Source organism: Ceratotherium simum, chromosome 16, assembly GCF_057802395.1.
Source record: "Ceratotherium simum simum isolate JZ-2026a chromosome 16, ASM5780239v1, whole genome shotgun sequence".
NCBI lineage: Eukaryota > Metazoa > Chordata > Mammalia > Perissodactyla > Rhinocerotidae > Ceratotherium > Ceratotherium simum.
In genome coordinates this window covers 49179562-49197635 of record NC_141915.1, presented here as the reverse complement: position 1 = coordinate 49197635, position 18074 = coordinate 49179562, and the positions used below count along the sequence as shown (strand labels likewise).

Sequence of the window (18074 nt, the reverse complement as noted above, 5' to 3'; positions counted from 1 at the left end):
TAATTTGAAACCATGTCAGAAACCACAGATAAATCAAAGTCTTAAATTAAAAAATATGCCATGTTAATTCAAGCAAAATGTGATAAATTCAGCATAAGTAGGATAATAGTTCAAGGTTCCAAACGAATTTGAACAAAAAGACTTTTCTCCAATATAAAATAGAGTAGAAAAATACCATTCTCAATATTCTACTTTGGCTTGGAGTCTTTCATATATTTTTATTCAAGCTACTTCAATAAAGTTCCATGATTATGAATATCTATTCTTTGAACAGTTGCCTCAAGATACATGAAATGGAAACTAACCACTATATAATGAATTAAAGTCACTAATTTTCAACCATAAGCCATATCAGGATTTCCTTCATTCCTTCACAAATTGTGGACCATACTAAGTATTCCCAAAAGACAGAAAAGTAGTTCAAAATGACAAGATTAAAATGAATGTGTTTTTTGGTAGTAACACTAATAGAATAACGTTCCTTAGACTAGTTACTAAGTAATTCAGAATGTCTGAAAAAGCTGTTTTAAAGAGAGCTATTAATTTTTTATACCCCTATTCAATATCCCAGATATCCAAATACTTAGAAACAAATAAGAAAAATAGATAAAGTAATATTTTGAGACTAATTTCATCAGTCAATGTGCTTGAGCTGATATAAGCATTTAAAAGTATGTGGGAAGAGGAAAACTGATAATATCATACTAAGCAGTGGCCTGTTCTTCTTTAAGAATACATTAAATAATCATAAAAAGAGTATACTTAAAAATTGAAAAATGCTTAAATATTAAAAGTAATTTTTTATAGAAAATATTAATAAAAAAGAAGACTAAAACATTTATCTATTTGTTACACAGGGTGCATACATAAAACAACACACCCTTTTAATCCACTTGTAGCTGTCCTTCTGTACCAGTCTCCCTCTCTCCCTTCACAATAAATTTTCAAAATAAGTTATTGGGTCCATGTCCTAATCTCCCATATACTCTTCAATCAACTACAATCTAACTTCCACTCATCCTGGAAGTGCTGTAAGTAAAGTCATCAACAATCTCCTAGTTGCTCAAGCAAATGAGCTGTTATCTGTCCTCACCCTAGTTATCTCACTAAAACATTATGGATGGTATTTTAAAGACGCCACGTTCACTAGCCCGGTAGAACCATTCTTCCCTGGTTCTCCTCCCATCCTTCAGAAATCTCCTTCACAGTCACTTTCACTAACTTTTCTTTCTCTGTCCACCCCATACATGCTATAAGCCCAGGGTTCTGTGTCTAACCTTATTTATTTTTCTTTTACATGCTTTCCCTGGACACTCCAATATACTATTGGTTTCTCAAAAAATAAGAAGCTTTGATTACCAAATCTACATCTCCAGCCCAAATTGCTCTCTTGGCCTTCAGCCCCATTACAAATACAAACTGAATAGCCCTACCTCCAACTCAACATGTTCAAAACTAAATTCATGATATTGTCCCTAAAACATGCTGCAATGCAGGCCAAGTAAAGCAGAGGCCCTGCTGAAGCCGACTTCTTGCGAAGGCAGTTGAGCCAACTAAAGAAGGAGGTCAATATCACTGCTAAAACCTGGCCGGCACAAGGAACATAGTACATGAGGCACAGAAGTTTCATTTCTTGACATTGAGACTGTCTCCAGCTATAAACACAATTAACTGGAACTCTAAGTAGGCACAGAGACAGCTCAAATTCGCAGTGATAGGGCTGAAGGTCAGCGTGAACAGTGAGACAGAGGGTAGGAGGCAAAGCTCAACCCAAAAGCCTCTTTATGAAGGACAGCAGGTGCTGCCTGCCACTCAGAACAGCAAGTCGTGGCGCTCATGAAAACAGCCTACAAATGGTACAGGGGACATGACTATAGTAAGCTCGTGATTACGGTACTTGTGCCAATTAGAGAAGAGGGACTGTGGCTCAATTAATTTCAGGGTGCCAAAACTAACAGAGAAAGAAAAGCTTCAGTACATTGGTAGATTCCCTGACACACAAATGCCTCTTTACTCCTCTTGAGGAGTAAAACTATAGAAATATAAATTTTTTCCTTCCACTTTTTCCTAATGCTAAAACATTTCAACAGGAATCCAGAAACATTCTCTCAGCATCTTTGTTGATTGCAAATACTAGAAAAACATAGACTTGTCTCTGTAAAGAGATAAGCAATAAGACGTATAATAAGATTTAAAAGCCTATAGGAAGACCAACCAAAAGTTCTCCTGCAAAAGCAACTTACTCATTTCTTAAGGTAAAAGGTAATCCAGAGGGAAAAGCCAAGAGCCCAAATGACAGAGCAAAGAGGCATGAAGAACACTCCCAGGAAGCAGCACTAAGCCCTAAGAAGGAAACAAGCTACATATGCCTGGCTAGATTTCAGAATTGCCACAGAATTGTCATTACTGTGTGTCTCATTTTCGCTGTTATTTGAATGCGAGTTCTCCAGTCCCTCTGCCACCACCCTGCATTGGCTGTGTGGGTGGGTGTGGGGAGAAGAAAACTTCCGCCTTTAGTTCACAGGTGTTTAGATTGGAAGAAGCCACACCAAAGAAGCCTCACCTACACCTGGATATGATTTTAATAAGTTTTTTGAGGTATAATTTATGTACAGTGAAACCATACCCATTTAAAATTTACAGTTTGAGGGGTTTTGACAAATGTATATACCTGTGTAACCACCACAAGAAAGACAGATTCTTTCCATCACACCCAGAAGTTCTCTTGAGCTCCTTTGGAATCAATCTACCCCCTCCCACAAGCCTAGGCAATCTGCATTTTGTAGAATCTCACACATATGGAACCAAATAGTATGTACGTTTTTATGTCTGGCTGCCCTCACTGAGGAAAATGTTTTTGAAATTCAGCCACGTTGTTGCATGTATCAAAAGTTCATTTCTTTTTAGTTATTAGCAGTACTCCATTATATGGATGGGCCATAATTTGTTCTTTTACTGATGTGCAGATGGACACTAAGATTGTCTCCACGTGGGACTTGCAGTTTCATCAAATTGTCACCATACTTGGTTTTCTCAGTCTATCATTTTAGCCATTCTAGTGGATGTGTAGTGGTATCACATTGAACTTTATAATTCGTATTTTCCTGATAAAGAACGAAGCTGACCATCTTTTCAATATGTCTATATTAGCCGTTTATATATTTTCTTCTGTGAAGTGTCTGTAAAATCTTTTGCACATTGTTGTCTACTTTTTCTTGAGTTGTAAGAGTTCTTTACTTATTCTAGACACAAGTCCTTTGTCAGATATATGTATTTAGAATATTTTCTCCCATTCTGTGCCTTGTCAGGTAATTTTCCAAATGGTGTCTTTCAAAGAAAAAACTTTTAATTTTGATAGTCCAGTTTACTGTTCTTTTCTTCATTATTTGTGATTTTTTATATCCTGTTTTAGAAATCTTTGCCTACTCCAAGATCACAAAGATTTCTGTTTTCTTCTAAAAGTTCTATAGTTTATAGCATCTCATTTAGGTCTATAATCCATTTCACTTTTTCCCATGTGGATATCCAGTTGTTCCACCATAATTTGATGAAAAGACCTTTCTTTCCTCATTTAATTCCATTGCCATCTTTGTGGAAAATCAATTGACCATATATGTGGAGATCTATTTCTGGCATTTCTATTCTATTCTATGAATCTATCTATCTATCCTTTCACCAATACTACTATCTTTATTATTGTAGCTTTAATTCTAAAAATCAGGAATGTTAGGTCCTTTAACATTTTTTTCCTTTTTTTGTAATTGTTTTATTTTTTCATGGATAATTTAAATCAAGCTGAGGAAGCGCCCTTCTATTCCTAATTTGCTGAGAGTTTTTACCACGGATAGATGTTCCATTTTGTTAAATGCTTTTTCTGCATCCATTGAGATGATCCCACGATTTTTCTTTCTTAAACTATTAAAGCGACAAACAACTTCATATTCCTGTGATAAACCCACTAGTCATGATATAATATCCTTTTTATATTTTCTAGATACTATTTGCTAATTAAGAATTTTTAAATCTATGTTCATGAGGGACTATTGGTATGTAGTTTTATGTTCTTGTAATATCTTTGTCTTCTTTTGGAAACAAAGTAATACTGACTTAACAAAATGAGTTAGGAAGCATTCCCTCTTTATCTACTTCCAAAAACAAATTCATGTAAGATGATATCATTTCTTCCATAAAAGCCTGATAGAATTCACCAAGGAAGCTATCTAGGCTTGGAAATTTCTTTGTGGAAAGGTAGTTAACTTCAAATTAAATGTCTTTGGTAGATATAGGGCTACACAGATTTCCCATTTCTTCTTGAGTATATTGGTTTTTGTGTCTTCCAAGGAACGTGTCTATTTCATCAAAGTTTTCACTGCTATAAAGTTGCTGATAATATTCTCTTGTTATATTCTTAATGTCTAAAGGATCAGCATGGTGCCTCCTCTTTCATTTCTGATAGTACTAATTTGTGTTTTCTCTTTTTTATTTTTAATTATGGCAAGATACACATAAAATTTACTACCTTAACCATTTTTAAGTGCACAGTTCAGTGGTAGTAAGTACATTCATATCATCATGCAACCATTACCACCACCCATCTCTAGAAATTTTTCATCTTCCCAAACTGAAATTCTGTACCCATTAATACTCCTCATTCCCCTTTCCCCCTCACCCCTGGCAAATACAATTCTACTTTCTGCCTCTACAAATTTGACTACTTTAGTACGTCATATAAGTGGAATCCTATAGTACAGTCGGCCCTCCATTTCCACCATTCCACATTTGCAGATTCAATCAACCATAGATCTTGTATTATGTTTATGATTCTTCCTGGGTTGAATCCACAGATGCGGAACCCACTGATATGGAGGGACAACTAAGAGACTTGAGCAACCACAGATTTTGGTATCTGTAGGTGGTCCTGGAACCAATCCCCCACAGATACTGAGGGATAATTCTATTTGTCTTTTTGTGACTGGTTTATTTCTTTCAGCATAATATCTTCAAGTTTCATTCATCTTGTAAAATGTGTCAGACTTTCCTTCTTTTTTAAGGCTCAATAATATTCCATCGTATGTCTATACCACATTTTGTTTACCCATTCATCCATTGATGGACACTTGGGATGCGTTCATCTTTTGGCTATTGCATATAATGACGCTGTGAACACAGGTGTACAAATATTTGTTTGAGTCCGTTTTCAACTCTTTTGGAAACACACTCAGAAGTGGGATTGCTGGATCATATGGTATGGTAATTCTACTTTTAATTTTTTTGAGGAACTGCTACTATTTTCCACAGCAGTTACACCATTTTACTTTCCACCAACAGTGCACAAGGGCTCCAATTTCTTCATATCTTTGCCAACACTTATTTTCTGGGTTTTTTTAATAGCAGCCATCCTAATAGGTGTGGGGTGGTATTTCATTATGGTTATGATTTGCATTTCTAGAATTATTAGTGATGTTAAGCATCTTTTCGTGTGCTTATTGGTCATTTGTATATCTTCTTTGGAGAAATGCCTATTCAAGTCTTTTGCCCATTTTTCAATTGGGTTGTTTTTGTTGTCGTCGAGCTGTAGGAGTTCTTTATATATTCTGGATATTAACCCTTTTTCAGATATATGATTTGCAAATATTTTCTCTCATTCTGTGTGTTGCCTTTTCACTCTGTTGATTGAGTCATTTGATGCACAAAAGTTTTTAATTTTTATGTAGTCCAATTTATCTATTTTTTTCTTTTGTCTGTGTTTTTGGTGTCATATCCAATAAATCATTGCCAAATCCATCGTCATGAAGCTTTTCTCTCTGTTTTCTTCTCGGACTTTTATAGTGGTAGCTCTTATGTTTACATCTTTGATCCATTTTGAGTTAATTTTTGTATATAATGTGAGGTAAGGCTCCAACTTGATTCTTTGTCATGTGGATATCCCGTTCTCCCAACACCATTTGTTGACAAGACTATTCTTTTCCTATTGAATGATCTTGGCACTCTTGTCAAAAATCATTTGATCATGGGGGCCGGCCCAGTGGTGCAAGCAGTTAAGTGCACGCGCTCCACTGTGGCGGCCCGGGGTTCACCGGTTCGGATGCCGGGGGGCGCACCGATGCACCACTTGGCAAGCCATGCAGTGGCGGCATCCCATACAAAGCGGAGGAAGATGGGCACGGATGTTAGCCCAGGGCCAGTCTTCCTGAGTAAAAAAAAGAGGAGGATTGGCAGATGTTAGCACAGGGCTGATCTCCTCACAAAAAGAAAAAAAAAAAATCATGTGACCATGTATGCAAGGGTTTATTTCTGGGCTCTCCATTCTATTCTATTACTCTATATGTCTGTCTCTATGCCAGTACCACACTGTTTTGATTACTGTGGTCTTGCAGTTAAGTTTTGAAATCAGAAAATATGAGAATTCCAGTTTTGTTCTTCTTTTCCAAGACTGTTTTGGCTATTCAGTGTCACTTGATATTCCATATGAATTTTAGGATGGGTTTTTCTATTTCTGGAAAAAAAAAAATTCACTGGAACTTTGATAGGTATTGCATTGAATCTGTGTATCACTTTGGGTAGTATTGACAACCTACCAATATTAAGTCTTCCAACCCATGAACACAGGATGTATTTCCATTTACTGGTGTCTTCTTTAATTTCTTTCAGCAACATTTTATAGTTTTTCAGTGTACGACTCTTTTGCCTCCTTAGTTAAGTTTATTCCTAAGTATTTTATTCTTTTTGATGCTATTGTAAATGGAATTGTTTTCTTAATTTCCTTTTCATGTTGTTCATTGTTAGTGTATAAAAATTCAACTGATTTTTGTGTGTTGGTTTGGTATCCTGCTACTTTGTTGAATTTGTTTATTAGTTCTAATTTTTTGTGTGTGGAATATTTAACATTTTCTATATATAAGATCATGTCATCTGTGAACAAAAATAATTTTACTTCTTCCTTTCCAATTTGGATGCCTTTTACTTCTTTTTCTTGCCTAATTGCTCTAGCTAGGACTTCCAGTACTATGTTGGATAGAAACGATGAGTGGGCCTCTTTGTCTTGTTCCTGATCTTAGAGGAAATGCTTGGTTTTTCACCATTAAGTATGATGTTAGCTGTAGGCTTTTCATATATGGCCCTAATTATTTTGAGGTAGTTTCCTTCTATTCCTAGTTTGTTGAATATTTTTACCATGAAATGATGTTAATTTTGTCAAATGCTTTTTCTGCATCAATTGAGATGATGTTTTTTTCCATCGTTCTCTTAACGTGGTGCATTACATTGATTTTCATATATTGAATTATCCTTGCATTCCAGGAATATGTTCCACTTGGTCATGGTATATAATTCTTTTTATGTGCTGCTGAATTCTGCTTGCTAGTATTTGTTCTTTTTTCTTTTTTTTAGAATTTTTACACCAATATTCATCAGGGATAGTGGCCCATAGTTTTCTTTTTTGAAGTGTCTCTGTCTGCCTTTCATATGCAAGTAATGCTGGCCTCACACCACGACTTTGGAAGTATGCCACCTCTTGAATTTTTAGAAGAGTTTGAGGAGGACTAGTGTTAACTATTCTTTAAATATTTGGTGGAATTCACCATTGAAGCCATCTGGTCCTAGGCTTTTCTTCATTGCGAGGTTTTTGAAATAATGCTTGAATCTTACTAGTTACAGGTCTGCTCATATTTTCTTGGTAGATTGTTTCTAGGAATTTGTTCATTTCATCTAGGTTATCCAATTTGTTGACATATAACTGTTCATCACACTCACTTATAATCCTTTCTATTTCTGTAAAATCAGTTGTAATGTCCCTTCTTTCATTTCTGATTTTAGTTATTTTAGTTACTTGAGTCTTCTTTCTTTTCCAGTCAATTCAGAAAGGTTGGTCAATTTTGTTGATTTTTTTCAAAAAAACACCACTTGGTTTCATTGATTTTCTCTCGTGTTTTTCCATTCTCTATTTTGTTTTATCTCTGCTCTAATTTTCACTATTTCCTTTCTTCTGCTAGCTTGGCATTTGTTCTTCTCTTTCTAGTTCCTTAAGGCGTAAATTTAGGTTGTTGATGTGAGATCTTTCTTCTTTTTTAATGTAAGCATTACAGCTATAAATTTCCCTCACAGCACTACTTTCACCATATCCCATAAGTTTTGGTATGTTGTGTTTCCATTTTCATTTGTCTCAAGATATTTTCTAATTTCCCTTGTGATTTCTTCTTTGATTCATTGCTTAAGAGCATGTAATTTAATTTCCACATAGAAGTGAATTTTCCAGTTTTGCTTCTGCTGTTGATTTCTTAAGTTTACCTATATTTTGATCAGAAAAGATACTCTGTATGATTTCAATCTTTTCAAATTTATTAAAACTTGTTTTGTGGCTTATCATACGGTTTATCCTGGAGAATATGCCATGTGCACTTGAGAAAAAGGTGTATTCTCCTGTTGTTGGGTGGAACACTCTGTATATCATTTGGTCCAACTGGTCTACAGTGTTGTTCAAGTCCTTTATTTCTTTATTGATCTTCTGATTGTTCTATCTATTATTGAATGTAGAGTACTTAAGTTTCCTACTATTACTGTAGAGCTATTTCTCCCTTCAGTTCTGTCTGCCTCATATCTTTAAGATGTTTGCCTCATATATTTAAGATGTTTGGTGCGTATATAAATATTATGTCTTCTTGGTGAATTGACCCTTTTATCATTATATGTCCTTCTTTGTCTCTTATAACAGTTTTTTACTTAAAGTCTATTTTGTATGATGTATAGCTACCCCTGCTCTCTTTTGGTTACTATTTGCATATTTTTGCATACTATTTGAATATTTTTTCCATCCTTTCATTTTCAACCTGTGTGTGCCCTTAGATCGTAAAATTGATAAATTCTCCTGTAGACAGTATATAGTTGAATACCAGCATTTTCTAGCCATTCTGCCAAGTTACATCTTTTGATTATAGAGTTTAACCCATTTACACTTAAAGTGTAATTAATTAGTGATAGGCAAAGACTTACTATTGCCATTTTGTTGTCTTCTGTATGTTTTATAGCGTTTTTGTCCTTCATTTCCTCTCTTACTGCCTGGCTTTGTATTTAGTTGATTTTTTGTACTGACATGTTTTGATTACCTTCTCATTGCCTTTTGTGTATATTCTACATATATTTTTGGGGGGTTACCATGGGGATTACAAAAAATATCCTAAAGTTATAACAATATAAACTTCAATTGCATGCAAAAACTCTACTCCTTTACAGCTCCACACACCCCTGCTTTATGCTATTGATATCGTGTACTCATTAACATATATTTATAATTACTTTATGCATTTCTTTTTAATTGTATAAAAAAATTCAAAGTGGAGTTATAAACCAAAATCACAATTCCACAGGTTTTTACATTTGTCCATGTATTTCTCTCTTTTTGATCAATCTAACTAGAATTTATCAATTTTATTTAACTTTTCTAAAAAAAATCAATGTTTAGTTCCATTGATTTTTCTCTATTCTTTTCTGTTGCATCAATTTCCACTCATATCTATTTTCTTTCTTTCCATTCTACTTACATTGGGTCCACTGAGCTCTTATTTTCCCAGCTTTCAAAGAGAGAAGCTGTGATCATTGATTTTAGATCTTTCTTCTTTTCTGATATAAGGATTAAAAACTCTAAATTTCCCTCTACGCACTGCCTTAGCTACACCTCATAAATTTTGATATGTTATTTGGTTCAAAATATTTTCTAAATTCCCTTGTGATTTCTTTCTTGACCAACGGGTTACTAAGAAGTAACTTATTTAAATTTATAAACATTTGAGGGCTTTTCTGGATGTATTATTATTATTTATTACTAAATTCCAATGAGGTCAGAAAACACTCTGTGATTTGCACCTTTTGAGACCAATTAAGATTTCTTTTGTGACTCAGATATGAGTTATCTGGATGAACATTCCACGTGCACTTGAAGAATGTGTAATCTGCAGTTATTGAATGGGGTATTTTATAGATGTCAATTAGGTTGAGGTAGTTCAGAGTATTATTCAAATCTTCTACATCCTTATTGAATTTTTTTTTTGGTCAAGTTGCTCCCTCAATTCCTAAGAAAGAGGTATTAAAATCTGCAACAACATTTGTGGATTTGTCTATTTCTCTCTTTGGCTCCATTACTTTTTGCTTCATGTATTTCTGAAGCTCTATTACTTGCTACATACATATTTATAATTATTATATCATGCTTATGAACTGACCCTTATAACATTACAACATAATTCTATTAGTCTCTAATAATTCTCCTTGTCTTAGAGTAATTCTCCTTGTCTTAGAGTCTATTTTATCTGACATTTAATATAACCATTCCAACTTTCTTATACTTATTGTTCCCATCGTACATCTCTTTATATCCTTTTACTTTCAACTTACTTGTCTTTCTATTTGAAGTATCTCTCTTATAGACAACATACAGTTTGTTCTTGTTTTTTTATCCAATCTAACAATAACTGCCTTTGGATTGGAGTGTTTAATCCATTTACATTTAATGTAGTTATTAATATGGTTCTATTTAGTCTGCCATTTTGCTACTGGTTTTGTATTTGTCCCATCTCCTCTTTCTTCCTTCTCCGCCTTCTTTGTGTTCATTGACTATTTCATTGTATTTCATTTTAATCCTTATACTTATATTTCTTTCTAGCTATATGTCTATTATATTTTTTAGTACTTGTTCTAGGTATGTGCTAGGCAACATCTAATATAGCTCCCAATGATCCCACCTCCTGGTATTCATGCCCTCGTGTAATCCCCTTTCTTGAGGGTAGACTGAACCTAGTGGCTTATTTCTAATAACCAGAATCTGGCAAAAGTAACTGGCTATCACTTCCAAGATTGGCTTACAAAACAACTCTGGCTTCTGTCTTGCACACTCTCTCTGATGGAAGCCAGCTGCCATGTTGTGGGCTGTCCTATGGAGAAGTCCAAACAGCAAGAAACTAAGGAAGGCCCCTGGACGACAGGCATAAAAGACTGACGCCCTGGGGCCAACAGCCCACAAATAACTGAATCCTATTAACCACATGCGTGAGAAAAGAAGTGGATTCTCCCCCCAGTCAAACCTTCGATTGAGACCACAGCCCTAGCCAATACTTTGTTTGCAGCTTTATAAGAGAAACTTAGCCAGAAAACTCAGCTAAGCCATGTCCCTGAGATAACAAATGTTTATTGTTTTAGGCTGCTAAGATTTGGAGTTATTTGTTATGCAGCAATAGCTAACTAATTCAGATTTTGGTACCTGGAAGTGAGGTGCTGCCTAAAAACATGGAAGTGTCTTTTGAACCAGGTAGTAGTCAGAGGCTAGAAGGATTTTGAGTAGTGTGCTAGAGAAAGACAAAATTAACTCAAACAGGCCGTAAGTAGAAATCTGGAATTTGAAGACATTGCTAGTAATGGCTCAAGAGGAAGTGAGAGACATGTTATTGAAAACTAGAGGAAGAGGAATCCTTTTTACATAGTGGCAGAAAGCCACACCATTACCTTCAGTAACATGTAAACTAGAAAATATGCCTCATGAATTGGGTGGGTGATAATAGCTAAGGAGATTTCCAAGCAAAGCATTTCTTGCTGCACATGGTTAAAATGCAAGAGGAGAGTAATAAATTAAGTGAACGACAGTTAAAGAAAAAAGAATCAGTACTTCCTGGTTTTAAAAATTCTTAGTCTCTCCAGATGGCAAAAGATGCTAAATTAAGAAATGGCATCCAAGCAAAGTTTGGGCACTGCCTAGAGATAAAGCCAAGAGTATAAATGAAAAACCTTTTGTTAAGATCAACAAGATCAAAGATGGTACATCAGAGTACTATACATTCACACATAAAGACCTTTAAAAAGATTAAAGGTGTGCCTTATAGATCCTTTCAGTCAGACAACAGGACCTCTAGAAAGCTTAGGAACACTGTCCTTCAACCTTCTCAGAAGCAACTCAAGGTAAAAAGGACTTATCTTGAAGATAAGTCTAATGGAGCTTTTGTCTGATGGAGTCAACACAAATCAGATGCAAAAGAGGTCTACAAAGTTTTTGAGAAAATTTTATCAGCAAAATCACTGTCCCCTTGGACTGAAAGGGACAGAGTACAAAATGAAAAGGGGCCATTAGACCCCCAAAATTCTTCTGGAAGGAAGCAGGCCAAGAAAACTATTCAACTGTGAACACAAACTATTCAACTGCAAACACATGCTATCTTTCATGAGAAAGGAAGGATAACCCAGAAGACAGAATTAAGACCCTAGTGGGAGGAGCCAAGAGACATGGGGTATTATTTCCAGGTCTTGAGCCTTAATTAAGGAACTTCCAATATTTGCCCAACTGGATTTCAGAATTGCTATGGACCAGTGACTCTTTTGTGCCTCCCATTATTCTCCTTTTTAGAAGTCTATAAGGATTATTACAGAAGATATTCAAATGGCCAATAAGCACATGAAAAGATGTTCTGCATCATTAAGTCATTAGAGAAATGCAAATTAAAACCACAACGAGATACCACTACATTGGCCCATTAAAATGGCCAAAATCAAAAACACTGACAATACCAAGAGTTGAGGATGTGAAGAAACTAGAAAACTCATACATTGCTAATGGGGATGTAAAATGGTATTGGCGCTTTGGAAAATGGTTTGATAATCAAATTTCCTAGAAAAGTTCAAACTGTACTTACCATACTACCCACTACTAGATATCTACTCCAAAGAAATGAAAACACACGTCCAAACAAAAATATGCATATGAATGATGCTAGCAGCATTACGCATAACAGCCAAAAACCAATAACAATCCAAATATCCATTAACTGGTGAATGGATAAACAAAATGTGATATACTCATCAACGAAATACCACTGAGGAATAAAAAGGAATTACTGATACATGCAACATTAACTTCCAAAAAAATATGCTAAGTGAAAGAACCAGATGCATGAGACTACATAGTTTATGATTCCACTCATATGAAATTCTAGAAAGGCAAAACTACAAAGACGAAAAGCAGACCACTGCTTGCCTGGGGCTTGGAATATAATTCCATATTATAAAGAAATTAATTCTTCCCTAATTGATCTATAGACTCAATGCATTCCCAATCAAAATCTCAACAGGGGTGGGTGTGTGTGTGTGTGTGTGTGTGTGCAAAAACTGGCAAGCTAATTCTAAAATTTATATGGGAATGCAAAGGACCAAGAAGAGCCAAGGCAATCTAGAAGAAGAAAACTGGAGGGCATATACTATACTACTAAAAATCAAGATTTATTTTAAAGCTACAGTAACTAAGGCAGTGTAGTAGAAGCACACAGACAGACAAACAGACCAATGGAGGAGACGAGAGTCCAGAAACAAATCCACACAAATAAGATTTCCTGGTTTACAACAATGGTGTCAACTACAGCGGTGGGGAAAGAATGGCTTTTTTTAAGTGATGCTGGATCAAATGGCTATCCACTATCCACAGGGAGGGGGGAAGAATGACCCCTACCACACTTCACACACAGAAATTAATTCCAGATTTAGGACATACCTAAATGAGAAAGGTAAAATAAGAAAGCTTCTAGAAGATAACACAGGCAAGTATCTCCGTGATCTTGGGGTAGGCAAGGCAAGAAATCTTAAACAGGACACATTAAAAATACAAACAGCATCAGAGACAACTGAAAAATAAAACTACAATATAATTAGTAATGTTCAACAGAACAAACCAGTGAAAATGGGAGAAGATATCTGACATACATATATCAACAAAAAATTCGTATTGGAATATTAGATTGTATTGAATATTGTATTGCAATAAAGAAATGCAACAAATCAATAGAGAAAAGACTGACAAACCATTTTTTATTAAAGACTGAACAAAGACAAATAAGAACTTCACAAAAGAGGATACCCAAATGGTCAACCAGCATAGAAAAAGGTGCTTAATATCATTAGCCATGAGGGAAAAGGCAAATTAAAACACACATCCGCCATACTAGACTTGCTAAAACTAAAAGAAACTGACCAATCAGGTGTTGGTAAAGATGGGGAGCCACAGACTTTAACATCCTATTAGTGGAAAGGTAAATTGCTACAACCACTTTGGAAAACTCTTTAGCAGTGTCTACTGTAATTACACTTGCAAGTCAACACAGTATACATATGTGCACTAAAAGACATATAAAAGAATGTTCACAGTAGAATTATTTGTAACAGCCAAAAAGTGGAAACAACCCAAACGTCCAACAACAGTAGAAGGGATATAGACATGTGATATATTCACACAGTAATAAAAAGAATAATCCATTGCTAAGTGCAACAACATGGATCAATCTCACAACATAACACCGAGCAACACAAGCTAGAAAAAAGTGAACATACTTCACGAATTAAAAATAGTTAAAACTAATCTGCGGTGATATAATGCAGAATAGTGGTTACCTTTTGGGGGGATGATAAATGACCGGTAGGGAACAAGAGAGAGGTTTCTGGAGAGCTGGAGATGTTCTCTATCTTGATCTGGAAGATGGTTATATAAATGTATTCATTTTGTAAAACTTCATCAAGCTTTACACTTAAGATTTGTTTGTCTTGATGTATGTATGTTATACATTGATTTTAAAAGTTTGCCAGGGGCCGGCCCCGTGGCTTAGCGGTTAAGTGTGCGTGATCCGCTGCTGGCGGCCCGGGTTCGGATCCCGGGCGCGAACCAACGCACCGCTTCTCCCGCCATGCTGAGGCCACGTCCCACATACAGCAACTAGAAGGATGTGCAGCTATGACATACAACTATCTACTGGGGCTTTGGGGGAAAATAAATAAATAAATCTTTAAAAGTTTGCCACAAAACAAAGAATGAACTACAGCTACATTTATTAACATGGATGAATCTGAAAAATATGAGAGAGAGAAGCAGGCTTCAAAATAATATACATAGTATGATTCCACTTATATAAAGTTCAACAAAAAAAAGAAGCAGCAAAGAAATGGTTAACACAAAATACAGGACAGTAGTCCTCTCGGGAGAAGGAAGAGATGTCAGTGACGGAAGAACACCCAAAGATCTCCTGGAGTAACGTAATATGCTATTTCTTGGCTAGGTTAAAAGTATAGGGATGTTTATTTCATAATATTCCTTAAACTGTACCTGTGCATTTTCATACACTTTTTACAGGTACACTATGTTTCACAGTTGTGAAACATTTAAAGAGGAATACAACTACTTGCATTACAAATGATCAGAAAACTAAAATGAGAACTAACTTTAGATTTCATGTCTTTGCATTCATCTGAGAAGCAGATAATACTGTCATACACCATCTGCAGAATAGCCTTCTTAAGGTATTGCAAAATATCAATGAAACAAAAATAAATAGCAACAATTAATAATGCAGTAAAGTACCAAATAACACTAAAAATAAGAAAATAATAACTTCCAATGATCCACAATATATTTATTTTAATATTTCAAAGGGAACTTTATTAGAAATAAAAACAAAACTAAATGAAAAAAAAAAATGAGAAACTTGACAAAACTAAAGAATGACCAGAGATTCATAAACATTTTAAGACTTCATATTTTTCCCATTTCCTACTTTAAAATAAAACATTTTAAAAAATTAAAAACATTTTACAATGTTATAAACCAATGTTACTGCAATAAACAAAAAATTAAAAACAAAAAAAATTAAAAATAAAAACCATCTTTAAAAGTCACACAATTAATCGTTTATTAATATATCTCTGGTTTAACAATACAACACTCAGAGAGTATTTTAATTTTCTTAAAATTAAGTTTTACCATTCACTTATAAGCTTACTCTCATCCTTTTTTGTTTATTAAAAAGACAATCAGGGCCAGCCCCGTGGCTTAGCAGTTAAATGCGCGCGCTCCGCTACTGGCAGCCTGGGTTCGGATCCCGGGCACACACCAACGCACCGCTTCTCCAGCCATGCTGAGGTCGCGTCCCACATACAGCAACTAGCAAGATGTGCAACTATGACATACAACTGTCTACTGGGGCTTTAGGGGGGGTGGGTGGGAAGGAGGAGGATTGGCAATAGATGTTAGCTCAGAGCTGGTCTTCCTCACCAAAAAGAGGAGGATTGGCATGCATGTTAGCTCAGGGCTGATCCTCCTCACACACACAAAAAAAGACAATCAAACTGTTCAGTATTATGATCTCACAAAAAGAAATATGCTTGTGAAATAAAAAGATACTATTATAAAGCCCCACTCATTAAAAGATTTTAATAAGGAAAAAGTGACTAAACTGTCAAAAATCTGACTCACTGAAAAAATAAAAAGAGCCTAAAAGAAATGGAAGGCCATTATTTGCAAAGCTATTCCATCTCAGTTACAAATTGTTGCCACTTGGCCTTACCTTGGTAAATACCTAAAAATGATATTTAATTAGCACATTAATGGTGAAAATTAATGAGCAACTAACTGGTTTTACGAGTGTGTGAAATGTTATATTTTATTTAGTATCCTAAGAAACAGTTTCCATTCCTCATTTATATAGCAGTCTTATTTCTAGAGCTCATGGTTAAGTGTCTACCCAACAAGAGTCCATTGTATCAAAAAACATCAAATTAATCAGATTTATTCCAAACAAAATGATGAAAAAGATTAATTTTTCTTTCTTTCAAAAAGATTTGTTGGGGAAAACTCCTCTGGAACCTGAGACTGACCAACAGAAGAGCAATTAGTTGTTGGTCATGATCCTGATGATCATGATATGATCATCATCAAAGAAGGGAGATACCCATGAACTGCAGGTAAGCACAGAATAAAGGTCTCCCATGGGGCAGAGGCAGTTTAGGTGCACCAATACTCAACTCCTAGTCCCTAACCCCATCCCAATTCCCCACCTAGACAGCAGCTCTCCACCTAGTAGGCCAGGTTTGCAATGGCCCAGCAGAAGATCCAGGTCTAGAACTCTAAGCCCAATACAGTAGCCACTAACCACATATCGCTATTCAAGTTAATTAAAACTTAAAATTCAGTTCCTTAGTCACACTAGCCACATTTCAAGTGCTCAACAGTCATACATAAATAGTGGCTACTGTACTGGACAGCACAGCTATAGAACATTTCCACCATCACAGAAAGTTCTATCGGACAGTGCTACTGTGGAATATATCTTTATCCAAACAATGGGGCTATACTTAAATAAAATGAATAAACATTTTGTGAATAATATTTAGGGATGTTTTACCATATGTAATCCTAACCATATTTATTTATGTGGATGATGTAAAGAATCCCTAGGAAAGAAAGGTATTGATTGGCTCCCCCATAAATTCATCCAACAATTTAGGAGTAGGAGCTATTTATAGTGTTAACGTCATTTACACATAAAAACAGAATTTAACAAAGTAAAAAGATTCTATAATAGTTTTTTGAGCATGCAGACTAAAAATTAAACAAGTATTTTTAAAGTGAAAAACGTTTTTTCACTTAGATCAACATACTGAATCACAAGTACATTTTCATTATACTTGATCACCATCTGCTGGCCATGTTATTAAATTGCACAAGCCAATGAAATGCTAGCTATATGGGGAGATATTTTTAAAGGACATACACAGTCCTAGCTTTTAGCCACAATGCATTCCTGGAAAACCACACCATAAAGGGGATCATTGTAAAGCAAATCATATTTTCCATAAGGGCAGAACTATAATTAGATTCTTCATTCCAAACTAAAAGCTGGCATCAAATAACCCATGGAAAGATCTCATTAAAGCAAGATGCAAAAATTATAGTCCTCTATAATCATTTAAAATAGGATAATTATTCTCCAAGTGCTTTGTTATACGTATGAACACATTCACTATTTAGAAGACACAACATAAATTAAAAGATAAAACTTTATATAAAGTTAACCTAACTCTAATACAGTAAAAGTAATATATAATAAATAACAATTCTGTTCGCACACTCCTAGAATTTTTAAGTAATCTGGATGGTAGCTCTTTATAAAATGGTATCTAAAGAAATCTAAACTAATGCCTTCTTTTTCATCAATAAAGTCCTCTAAAATAAGCAGAATTAATGTGTTTCTTCCACTGCAAAGCAGTGTTTGAAGGTCGGGGTT

The 18074-nt window shown here is 35.1% G+C and overlaps 1 protein-coding gene across 4 annotated transcripts in view; it reads right to left on the bottom strand.

Annotated features, from left to right (window-relative positions):
• CEP112 (centrosomal protein 112) overlaps nucleotides 1-18074 on the bottom strand; it is a 449689-nt gene that overhangs the window by 411622 nt on the left and 19993 nt on the right. The gene's annotated exons all lie outside the window — the stretch shown is intronic.